This window comes from Bombina bombina, chromosome 7 (assembly GCF_027579735.1).
Source record: "Bombina bombina isolate aBomBom1 chromosome 7, aBomBom1.pri, whole genome shotgun sequence".
NCBI lineage: Eukaryota > Metazoa > Chordata > Amphibia > Anura > Bombinatoridae > Bombina > Bombina bombina.
Genome location: NC_069505.1, coordinates 534,536,481 through 534,549,370, shown reverse-complemented (window position 1 = coordinate 534,549,370; position 12,890 = coordinate 534,536,481). Strand labels below are relative to the sequence as shown.

The following is a 12,890-nucleotide window of genomic DNA, read 5'->3' as shown; positions in this document are numbered from 1 at the left end:
GGAGGATAAGAAATATTTTTTTATGGATCTTAGGCAGTAAATACATAGTGGCTACTTTAGGATTAGTAACTGTTAGATATTTGTACTCTTTTTGGTCAATAATATTATCTTTGAAAGCTGTGTCAATAAGTTTCTTATACATTTCAAAAAAATTCTCTGTGGGGTTCCCTAAGAGTTTTTTATAATTAGAGTGATTGGACAGTTGTTTCATGGCTTCTGAGATGTACATTGTATTTGGCCATACCACTACATTGCCCCCCTTATCACTATTTTTTATTTGGACATCTGTCCATTGTATAATTTCACTCATAGCATCACTTTCTGCTTTGGTCATGTTTCTCAGGCACCTTACATCCTCATACAGGGATATTATGTCTTGACAGACTAAATTTAAAAATGTGACTGCTTGAGGGGATATAGTGCTTGGGGGGACAAATTGTGACTTTGTTTTTAAAATATCACGCCAATCTTCATGCTGGTTGGAGCTCCGGTTACAAGTGAACGGCAACTACAATTCAGAGTTGCATACAGCAATCACGTCATAGAGAGTCGACATACACAAGGAGCTATGCATCGTCAAGCACAGAGCGCTCAGAGCCGCATGAGTGGCGTCCCGGAAGTGTTCGGGGAGGTAACTGAGTGCCGAGGAGATGGCGGTTGTTCAAACACAACACACACTGGAGGTAAAGACGGATCCGTAGCGAACTGGCCTGGGACCAGAACTACCAGTTTATGGTAAGAATCGCTTATGTCTAAAAGGACCGCTTTATGAAGACAAATATTATGTGTTGTAGTAACTTGAACATTTACTATCTCTCAGTAAACGGAACTCTAAGAGACTGACATAATTGGTTTACAGAAAGCCTTGAGACCACGAGCAGGGGCATTGTTTGTTTTATGATCAACTAATCAACATTTCATTAGTAGTTATATCGTTATCTTCAAGTAAAGATATTAAGTCATTTAGGGCTGTTCTGTCTATTGTGTCAATGGTAGACAGATTATCAGGTTCATTAGTATTAGAGAAATATTTCTTGAGTAACACCTTTCTTACAAATAAATGTGTGTCTTTGATTGCCTCGAACTTATCGATGCGGTTGGAGGGTACAAAAGATAAACCTTTTTTGAGCGCTGATATATGAACAGGGGTTAGTGTTTTGTCAGAAAGATTGATGATATTGAGATTATCATCTCTATTAATATCATCTATTTCTGTTTGTGTGGTTGACTCTTGTGGTGCTGTTGTTTCTGATTGAACCGAACATGTCGTCTGGTTTGGGGATACCTTGCCTCGCCCTCTGCAGGTTTTCCGCCTAAAGGGATGTGTTTGATATTTATGTGTGGTTTGGTTGCTTAGTGAGTATTGATCTGGTAGCTATTTCATTGTCTGATGTTTCAGCATCACCAGATTCATATTCTATGTCTGTACCCTCTGAGTCAGAGATTAAATTAACACTTTTTTTCCAGGAGTATACTTTCCCTTGAGAGTAATCATTTAAATCTCTATCAATCTTTTTTTTCTTTTTCTCAGACACAAACTTAGCAAACCTTTCCACATCAGTTTTAATTTTATTGTATGATTTCTGAAAATCATCCCTGGTTTCATACACTTTCAGACTGTCACTTAGCTTATTAATTTCAAGTGTTACAGAATTCAGTTTATCTGTTTCATGTTCTATGAGATAGCTAATCAATTTTAATGAACAGTCAGTTAGGGCTTGTTCATATTTCGTCATCAGTTCAGGTTTAAGGTTGTAAAAAGAGGGAAACATTTTCAGGCGTAGGCCCCTGGGTATGATACTATTCTTTTGATAAAAGTCATACATACCCAGGTTCCACTGGCCTCTAATTTGTTTTTTTCTAATCTTTTTAAGACCTTTTAATGATTGTGACCACTCTCCCACAACTTCCCCTTCTACAGAGTTTTTATTTTTAAGATCAGATGTAAGTTTGTAAATGTCATCTGACCATCTTTGCATTTCAGCGCTTAAATCAAAGGAAGCCATATTAATAACTGTGCTCTAGTTTCAAATAGAAAAAGAAGTAGTTAAAGCTACTTCAAAAAAGTTATAAGTTAGTTTACAAATTAAGAAACTGGCACTAGAAATAGTTATATTAGGAATAGATAGATACTGTATGTAATCCGGTGCTGACCCTAAATATATATACATACACTGGGGGATAGGTAAGAGAACCAAAAAAGGTATAGGGTTTAAATAGCACTCATCCCTAAATAAGTATGCGTTAAAAAATTGAATTTTTAATAAAGACCAAAGTTAAAACAAGGATATACCTTGATAGAGTACCCACACTAAAACTGTACACCTAGCCCCCCTGTTTCCTGGCCGATAGCAGCTCCCTCGGCTTCAGGTGTCAGGGACTAGGGACAGTGTTAAAACCAACAAATTGTGCACAAAAATGTGCTTACTGCAAGCACAAACGCGTTTCGGCTGTATTATTCAGCCTTTCTCAATGTGATAGTTCAAGCCGAGGCCCAGGTGCCACCCTCTTAAGTAGTGCATGTGTGTAAGTTCTTAGCCAATCCCTATCCTGTGTGACAAACCGCCCAGTCAATAGCCAATGTGAAGCGGTATGTAATGGGCGTAATGGCCGGTTGCGGTCTGATTGGATCTAACTACTGCTTCAAACACCAATCGTAAGCCAGCAATGTTAGAGAAGGGCTCGCCGAAATATTGTGAATCAGTTTCTTGTAAATCACAAACCGTTAAGTGACATAAACATAGCAGATCGCTGTTAACGATCGGTTTCTGAATTGTTCTATGTTCTATGTCTTGTATTATGAATTTTTGAGTGCTGTTTACCCTTGTACCTATATATATATATATATATATATATAAATATAATAATATACCATAAAAAGAAAGGACTAATGCAGATTTATAACAAAAGCCAAAGTGTGACACAGGCTGCACCAAAAATATATACTAGAGAGATAGAGAGATAGAGAGTATATGATTGTGTATGTAAATAAATATGAGTGTGTATGTTTTTATAATAATTATTATAATTTTATTAATGTTATAGTATAACATTTTTAATAAACTAAATAATAGTAATATATGTGTGTTTGTGCATATCCTTGTGAGCGTATATATGCATGTGTATGTTTGTGTGTGCTTGCATCGTGGGTATGCTGTTGCACCATTGAGTTACCTTTTTTTATAGGGTTGAACGAAAAAAAATTCTTGCAACAGGGCCCGGTGTTCATTAGGTCTGCCACTGGGTATACATCAGTATTCTCCTAAAACTTTGGGGCTTGGTTAGGAGTCTGAAAATCAGCACAATGTTATTTAAAAATAACCAAAACTATACTTTTTTAGCTGTATGGGCTATATAAATGGATCATCTACAAAACATTTATGCAAAGAAAAATCTAGTGTATAATGTCCCTTTAAGCAGGGGCTTCATAATACTGGTAAGATTTCTTACACAATCTCAAAAGCTCAGAGAAAGTTGTATAATCTTGCCCTATAAGTTTAGTCCCAGCGAGAGGAAAAACACAAAGGTAAAGTACAGCTCAGGATCTACACTGCATTACTGGTCCAGAACAGGACACAACTAATGAGCAAATAAAGAGAAGCACCAATCACATACCAATACTGGCAGGCAGTTCTCTACTATCCGACCTCCAGATGTTAAAATGCCTGAGGCTTTCACTTGGGCACTACTATTTTACTTTCAACTTGTAATCTGAGTGGATAAATAAACCTATTTGTTAGACTACATTGTGATAATAATATAACACCAATATTCAGCTTGTTAATATTGCATTTTGGGGTTGGGTTTATTATATTTTGTAGCTGTTTTAACTCTAGGAAATGCCGTGGGGACTCTTCGAAAGCATTTTTGCATATTATCTAAATACTTCATTTTGTTTATAGATTAAAGTTATGAAATGTATGTAAATAAAGGTTATGTTTCTCTTCCTCATAATGTCTGTACTATTGTCTAATACATTTGTATTTGTTATGTGACTCAGACATTCTGAGGTGGCGGACTGCAGTAATCCCGATCTACAGCGAGTCATGTCCGCCCACCATATAATAAATCGGCCCTATAGTATTAAATCTTGCAACACATGTAATCCACAGCTCAGTCTGGTATTTCTTGTCTATTTAAAGTGACTATAAAGTCAAAATATCATTTTTATAACTTAAATAGAGCATGCAATTTTAAGCAACTTTCCAATGTACTTGTTATCAAACTTACTTTATTCTATTAACATCCTTTGTTGAAAAGCATAACTATGTTGGCTCTCGAGCAGCAAACCACATATATGCCACAATGCATATAGGTCACTTGTCATTGGCTCACCAGATAGTAACATAGTAACATAGTAACATAGTAGATAAGGTTGAAAAAAGACTGAAGTCCATCGAGTTCAACCTATACAAATCTAAAATACTTACAAAAAGCTCCAGTTAAGCTTAAATAACCCCATTAAAATGTGACCCATTTAATACTAGCAATCATATCCATGAATTTTGTTTATATACAGAAATTTATCCAGACTATTTTTAAATGTATCTATGGTATTGGCATTCACTACCTCCTTTGGTAATGAGTTCCACAATTTTATTGCTCTTACAGTGAAAAAACGTTTCCGTTGCAGGAGATTAAATCTCCTTTCCTCCAACCTTAAATTATGACCTCTTGTCAGAACCAATTTTCTTGGAATAAAAAGAGCTTCTGCCATCTCTGTATATGGGCCTTGAATATATTTATATAAAGTAATCATGTCACCTCTCAAGCGCCTTTTTTCTAAAGAGAACAGACCCAGTTTGGCTAGCCTCTCCTCATAGGTTAATTTCTCCAATCCCCTTATTAGCTTTGTGGCCCTTCTCTGAACTTTTTCTAGTTCTGCAATATCTTTTTTAGCAATCGGTCCCCAGAACTGCACTCCAAACTCAATAGATGTGCTCAGCTAGCTCCCAGTAGTGCATTGCTGCTTCTGAGTCTACACAGTTTTACACTTTAAACAAGGATACAAAGAAAACAAAGCAAATTTGTAAGCAGAATTTAATTGGGAAGCTGTTTAAATTGCATGGTCTATCTGAATCATAAAGGAATCATTTAGACTCTGCTTTTCATTTAAATTACATCCATTGAAGACAAATAGTAATTGGGATGATATTAACTATAAAGTCATAAATGATTCAGACAAACCACACACAAGTCAGGAACACTCAGTGACAGATCTCTCTGTAATCTTTAAGCATCACTAGATACAGAAGGTAAGTGGTCTTCAAGCATTACTGTTTGATGATAGAAAAGAGTTTATTGCTGTGCAGGAGAGAGACAAAGGAAGAGATAGGGAGGTAGAAAAACAGAACTATAAAAAATAAGAAAATCTATAGTCTGGAATTAAGGTTTTAACAGGGAAGAATGTCTGTATCTATCTAACTATCTATCTATCTATCTATCTAACTATCTATCTATCTATCTAAATCTATCTGTTAATATCTATCTATTTCTCTATCTAAATCTGTTTATCTCTATCTATCTATCTATCTATCTATCTTATCTGTTTATCTCTCTGTCTATATCTCTCTCTATATCTATCTGAATCTTTCTTTCTATTTCTATTTATCTATATATCTATCTGTCTATAATCTATCTATCTCTATCTACCTCTCTATCTGTGTATATCTATCTGTTTATCTCTATTTATCTATCTATCCCATCTAACAGCCCTGCTTATAGCATGATATTGTAGTGTTTTCTGCGTGAATGAAATACCTGCATATTAACAGGCCCATTTATCAAGCTCCGTACGGAGCTTGAAGGGCCGTGTTTCTGGCGAGTCTTCAGACTCGCCAGAAACACAACTTATGAAGCAGCGGTCTAAAGACCGCTGCTCCATAACCCTGTCCGCCTGCTCTGAACAGGCGGACAGGAATCGCCGGACATCAACCCGATCGAATACGATCGGGTTGATTGACAGCTCCCTGCTGGCGGCCGGTTGGCCGCGAGTCAGCAGGGGGCGGCGTTGCACCAGCAGCTCTTGTGAGCTGCTGGTGCAATGTTAAATGCGGAGAGCGTATTGCTCTCCGCATTTAGCGAGGTCTTGCGGACCTGATCCGCAGTGTCGGATCAGGTCCGCAAGCCCTTTGATAAATGGGCCTGTAAATGTTTCTTGCGTGTAAGAATAAATCAAACCCTTATTTCAGGAAAACCCACCCTTTCTAATTAATGCTACATACTGTCAATAATTTTGCTTCATCCATCTTATTAACTCTCTCTTAAACATCAGCATCATTTTGCTTTAATTGACAATAATCTATGTATCAATCAATCCGTCTTTTTCTATCTATCTTATTTTTTTTATTTTTTTTTATTTACAAAATAACGTAGCATAGGTGTAAAACCTAGTACATTACCTCTTGTAGCTTGTTCCATTCACCAAAAAAAAAACAATATACAAAAAAATCAATCTTTCTAAATAACAATCATTTCTAAATAACAATGATACATAACTTTCATGATTCAGACAGGGCATGCAATTTTAAACAACTTACCAATTTACTTTTATCATCAAATTTGCTTTGTTCCCTTGGTGGTATTTTTGAAAAGCTAAACCTAGGTAGGCTCAAACTGATATCTAAACCGTTGAAAACCGCCTCTTGAAAGTTTAGACAGTTAGACAGTACTAGTTCATGTGTGTCATATAGATAACATTGTGCATCCTCCCGTGGAGTTATTTAGGAGTCTGCAATGATTGGCTAAACTGCATGTCTGTCAAAAGCACTGAGATAAGGGGCAGTCTGCAGAGGCTTAGATATATATTTATATAACTGTGTTGGTTATGCAAAACTGGGCAATGGGTAATAAAGGAATTATCTATCTTTTTAAACAATAAAAATGCTGGTGTAGACTGTCCCTTTAACTTCAATAACAAAGAGATAATCTCCTCAAATTGCTAAAATATGAGCAACCACTCTAGAAAAAAAAAGATCTTTGAAAGCAATCCCAATAAAATAAACTTTTCGGTACTGAGCTTTGGCGCGCGCAAGCATTTGTACTGTGTAAGAGAGCATTAACTTGTATTATAATTAGTGATGTTGCGAACAGTTCGCTGGAGAACAGTTCCCGGCGATCATAGCTTGTTCGCGTTCGCCGCGGCACATTTCAGCCAATCAGCAGCAGACACTCCCTCCCAGACCCTCCCAGCTCCTGGGCAGCAGCCATTTTAGATTCATTCTGATCCTGCATTCTTAGTGAGAGGAGGGATAGTGCTGCTGCTGCTGCTGATGATGATGATGATGATGATGATGATGATTTTATAGGGAAATTGATAGCTAGGCTAGTGTATTCAGTGTCCACTACAGTCCTGAAGGACTCATCTGATCTCTGCTGTAAGGAAAGCACCCCAAAAATCATATTTGTTATAACAGTAGTGTAAATATTTAAAAAAAAAACTTTTTTGACTGTGAAACATCAGTCTGCTAGTGTAATCTAATTGCAGTTGCCTGCCTGCCTGCCAGCGTGTGTGCCAGGCCCACTTGCCAACTAGTGCCACCAATCATATTTGTTGTAACAGTAGTGTAAATATTTAAAAAAAAACTTTTTTGACTGTGAAACAACAGTCTGCTAGTGTAATCTAATTTCATTTGCCTGCCTGCCAGCGTGTGTGCCAGGCCCACTTGCCAACTAGTAACACCAATCATATTTGTTGTAACAGTAGTGTAAATATTTAAAAAAAAAACTTTTTTGACTGTGAAACATCCGTCTGCTAGTGTAATCTTATTGCAGTTGCCTGCCTGCCAGCGTGTGTGCCAGGCCCACTTGCCAAGTTCTCATATTTGTTGTAACAGTAGTGTAAATATTTTTTTAAAAAACCTTTTTGACTGTGAAACATCAGTCTGCTAGTGTAATCTAATTGCAGTTGCCTGCCTGCCAGCGTGTGTGCCAGGCCCACTTGCCAACTAGTGCCAGCAATCATATTTGTTATAACAGTAGTGTAAATATTTTTTTAAAAAAACTTTTTTGACTGTGAAACATCAGTCTGCTAGTGTAATCTAATTGCAGTTGCCTGCCTGCCAGCGTGTGTGCCAGGCCCACTTGCCAAGTTAGTGGCACCACTCATATTTGTTGTAACAATAGTGTAAATATTTAATAAAAAAACTTTTTTGACTGTGAAACATCAGCCTGCTATTGTAATCTAATTGCAGTTGCCTGCCTGCCAGTCTGTGTGCCTGGCCCACTTGCCACCAAGTTAGTGGCACCACTCATATTTGTTGTAACAGTAGTGTAAATATTTAAAAAAAAAAAAATTTTGACTGTGAAACATCAGTCTGCTAGTGTAATCTAATTGCAGTTGCCTGCCTGCCAGCGTGTGTGCCAGGCCCACTTGCCAACTAGTGCCACCAATCATATTTGTTATAACAGTAGTGTAAATATTTTAAAAAAAACTTTTTTGACTGTGAAACATCAGTCTGCTAGTGTAATCTAATTGCAGTTGCCTGCCTGCCAGCGTGTGTGCCAGGCCCACTTGCCAAGTTAGTGGCACCACTCATATTTGTTGTAACAGTAGTGTAAATATTTTTAAAAAAAACTTTTTTGACTGTGAAACATCAGTCTGCTAGTGTAATCTAATTGCAGTTGCCTGCCTGCCAGCATGTGTGCCAGGCCCACTTGCCAAGTTAGTGGCACCACTCATATTTGTTGTAACAATAGTGTAAATATTTAATAAAAAAACTTTTTTGACTGTGAAACATCAGTCTGCTATTGTAATCTAATTGCAGTTGCCTACCTGCCAGTGTGTGTGCCAGGCCCACTTGCCACCAAGTTAGTGGCACCACTCATATTTGTTGTAACAGTAGTGTAAATATTTAAAAAAAAATCTTTTTTGACTGTGAAACATCAGTCTGCTAGTGTAATCTAATTGCAGTTGCCTGCCTGCCAGCGTGTGTGCCAGGCCCACTTGCCAACTAGTGCCACCAATCATATTTGTTATAACAGTAGTGTAAATATTTTAAAAAAAACTTTTTTGACTGTGAAACATCAGTCTGCTATTGTAATCTAATTGCAGTTGCCTGCCTGCCAGCGTGTGTGCCAGGCCCACTTGCCAAGTTAGTGGCACCACTCATATTTGTTGTAACAGTAGTGTAAATATTTTAAAAAAACTTTTTTGACTGTGAAACATCAGTCTGCTAGTGTAATCTAATTGCAGTTGCCTGCCTGCCAGCGTGTGTGCCAGGCCCACTTGCCAAGTTAGTGGCACCACTCATATTTGTTGTAACAGTAGTGTAAATATTTTTTTAAAAACTTTTTTGACTGTGAAACATCAATCTGCTAGTGTAATCTAATTGCAGTTGCCTGCCTGCCAGCGTGTATGCCAGGCCCACTTGCCAAGTTAGTGGCACCACTCATATTTGTTGTAACAGTAGTGTAAATATTTAATAAAAAAACTTTTTTGACTGTGAAACATCAGTCTGCTATTGTAATCTAATTGCAGTTGCCTGTCTGCCAGCGTGTGTGTGCCAGGCCCACTTGCCACCAAGTTAGTGGCACCACTCATATTTGTTGTAACAGTAGTGTAAATATTTTAAAAAAATACTTTTTTGACTGTGAAACATCAGTCTGCTAGTGTAATCTAATTGCAGTTGCCTGCCTACCAGCGTGTGTGCCAGGCCCACTTGCCAAGTTAGTGGCACCACTCATATTTGTTGTAACAGTAGTGTAAATATTTAATAAAAAACTTTTTTGACTGTGAAACATCAGTCTGCTATTGTAATCTAATTGCAGTTGCCTGCCTGCCTGCCAGCGTGTGTGCCAGGCCCACTTGCCAAGTTAGTGGCACCATTCATATTTGTTGTAACAGTAGTGTAAATATTTAAAAAAAAAACTTTTTTGACTGAAACATCAGTCTGCTAGTGTAATCTAATTGCAGTTGCCTGCCTGCCAGCGTGTGTGCCAGGCCCACTTGCCAACTAGTGCCACCAATCATATTTGTTATAACAGTAGTGTAAATATTTAATAAAAAAACTTTTTTGACTGTGAAACATCAGTCTGCTATTGTAATCTAATTGCAGTTGCCTACCTGCCAGTGTGTGTGCCAGGCCCACTTGCCACCAAGTTAGTGGCACCACTCATATTTGTTGTAACAGTAGTGTAAATATTTAAAAAAAAATCTTTTTTGACTGTGAAACATCAGTCTGCTAGTGTAATCTAATTGCAGTTGCCTGCCTGCCAGCGTGTGTGCCAGGCCCACTTGCCAACTAGTGCCACCAATCATATTTGTTATAACAGTAGTGTAAATATTTAAAAAAAAAACTTTTTTGACTGTGAAACATCAGTCTGCTATTGTAATCTAATTGCAGTTGCCTGCCTGCCAGCGTGTGTGCCAGGCCCACTTGCCAAGTTAGTGGCACCACTCATATTTGTTGTAACAGTAGTGTAAATATTTTAAAAAAACTTTTTTGACTGTGAAACATCAGTCTGCTAGTGTAATCTAATTGCAGTTGCCTGCCTGCCAGCGTGTATGCCAGGCCCACTTGCCAAGTTAGTGGCACCACTCATATTTGTTGTAACAGTAGTGTAAATATTTAATAAAAAAACTTTTTTGACTGTGAAACATCAGTCTGCTATTGTAATCTAATTGCAGTTGCCTGCCTACCAGCGTGTGTGCCAGGCCCACTTGCCAAGTTAGTGGCACCACTCATATTTGTTGTAACAGTAGTGTAAATATTTAATAAAAAACTTTTTTGACTGTGAAACATCAGTCTGCTATTGTAATCTAATTGCAGTTGCCTGCCTGCCTGCCAGCGTGTGTGCCAGGCCCACTTGCCAAGTTAGTGGCACCATTCATATTTGTTGTAACAGTAGTGTAAATATTTAAAAAAAAAACTTTTTTGACTGAAACATCAGTCTGCTAGTGTAATCTAATTGCAGTTGCCTGCCTGCCAGCGTGTGTGCCAGGCCCACTTGCCAACTAGTGCCACCAATCATATTTGTTATAACAGTAGTGTAAATATTTAATAAAAAAACTTTTTTGACTGTGAAACATCAGTCTGCTATTGTAATCTAATTGCAGTTGCCTACCTGCCAGTGTGTGTGCCAGGCCCACTTGCCACCAAGTTAGTGGCACCACTCATATTTGTTGTAACAGTAGTGTAAATATTTAAAAAAAAATCTTTTTTGACTGTGAAACATCAGTCTGCTAGTGTAATCTAATTGCAGTTGCCTGCCTGCCAGCGTGTGTGCCAGGCCCACTTGCCAACTAGTGCCACCAATCATATTTGTTATAACAGTAGTGTAAATATTTTAAAAAAAACTTTTTTGACTGTGAAACATCAGTCTGCTATTGTAATCTAATTGCAGTTGCCTGCCTGCCAGCGTGTGTGCCAGGCCCACTTGCCAAGTTAGTGGCACCACTCATATTTGTTGTAACAGTAGTGTAAATATTTTAAAAAAACTTTTTTGACTGTGAAACATCAGTCTGCTAGTGTAATCTAATTGCAGTTGCCTGCCTGCCAGCGTGTGTGCCAGGCCCACTTGCCAAGTTAGTGGCACCACTCATATTTGTTGTAACAGTAGTGTAAATATTTTTTTAAAAACTTTTTTGACTGTGAAACATCAATCTGCTAGTGTAATCTAATTGCAGTTGCCTGCCTGCCAGCGTGTATGCCAGGCCCACTTGCCAAGTTAGTGGCACCACTCATATTTGTTGTAACAGTAGTGTAAATATTTAATAAAAAAACTTTTTTGACTGTGAAACATCAGTCTGCTATTGTAATCTAATTGCAGTTGCCTGTCTGCCAGCGTGTGTGTGCCAGGCCCACTTGCCACCAAGTTAGTGGCACCACTCATATTTGTTGTAACAGTAGTGTAAATATTTTAAAAAAATACTTTTTTGACTGTGAAACATCAGTCTGCTAGTGTAATCTAATTGCAGTTGCCTGCCTACCAGCGTGTGTGCCAGGCCCACTTGCCAAGTTAGTGGCACCACTCATATTTGTTGTAACAGTAGTGTAAATATTTAATAAAAAACTTTTTTGACTGTGAAACATCAGTCTGCTATTGTAATCTAATTGCAGTTGCCTGCCTGCCTGCCAGCGTGTGTGCCAGGCCCACTTGCCAAGTTAGTGGCACCATTCATATTTGTTGTAACAGTAGTGTAAATATTTAAAAAAAAAACTTTTTTGACTGAAACATCAGTCTGCTAGTGTAATCTAATTGCAGTTGCCTGCCTGCCAGCGTGTGTGCCAGGCCCACTTGCCAACTAGTGCCACCAATCATATTTGTTATAACAGTAGTGTAAATATTTAATAAAAAAACTTTTTTGACTGTGAAACATCAGTCTGCTAGTGTAATCTAATTGCAGTTGCCTGCCTGCCAGCGTGTGTGCCAGGCCCACTTGCCAAGTTAGTGGCACCACTCATATTTGTTGTTACAGTATTGTAAATATTTAAAAAAAAAACTTTTTTGACTGTGAAACATCAGTCTGCTAGTGTAATCTTATTGCAGTTGCCTGCCTGCCAGCGCGTGTGCCAGTCCCACTTGCCAAGTTAGTGGCACCACTCATATTTGTTGTAACAGTAGTGTAAATATTTTTTTAAAAAACATTTTTGACTGTGAAACATCAGTCTGCTAGTGTAATCTAATTTCAGTTGCCAGGCCAGCCTGCCACTGCCAGCCTGTGTGTCAGGCTCACAGCATATACTGTGTCTACTTCCTCAGTGCCACCACTCATATCTGGTGTAACATTAGTGTAAAAATTTTTTAAAAAAACTTTTACATCAGTCTGCTAGTGTAATCTAATTGCAGTTGCCTGGCCCACTTGCCAACTATTGCCACCACTCATATTTGTTATAACAGTAGTGTAAATATTTAAAAAAAAAACTTTTTTGACTGTGAAACATCAGTCT

The 12,890-nt window shown here is 37.9% G+C and overlaps 1 pseudogene; it reads left to right on the top strand.

Annotated features, from left to right (window-relative positions):
• Positions 1-2,606: 2,606 nt before the first annotated feature.
• LOC128636501 (4-galactosyl-N-acetylglucosaminide 3-alpha-L-fucosyltransferase FUT5-like) overlaps positions 2,607-12,890 on the top strand; it is a 40,808-nt pseudogene continuing 30,524 nt past the window's right edge.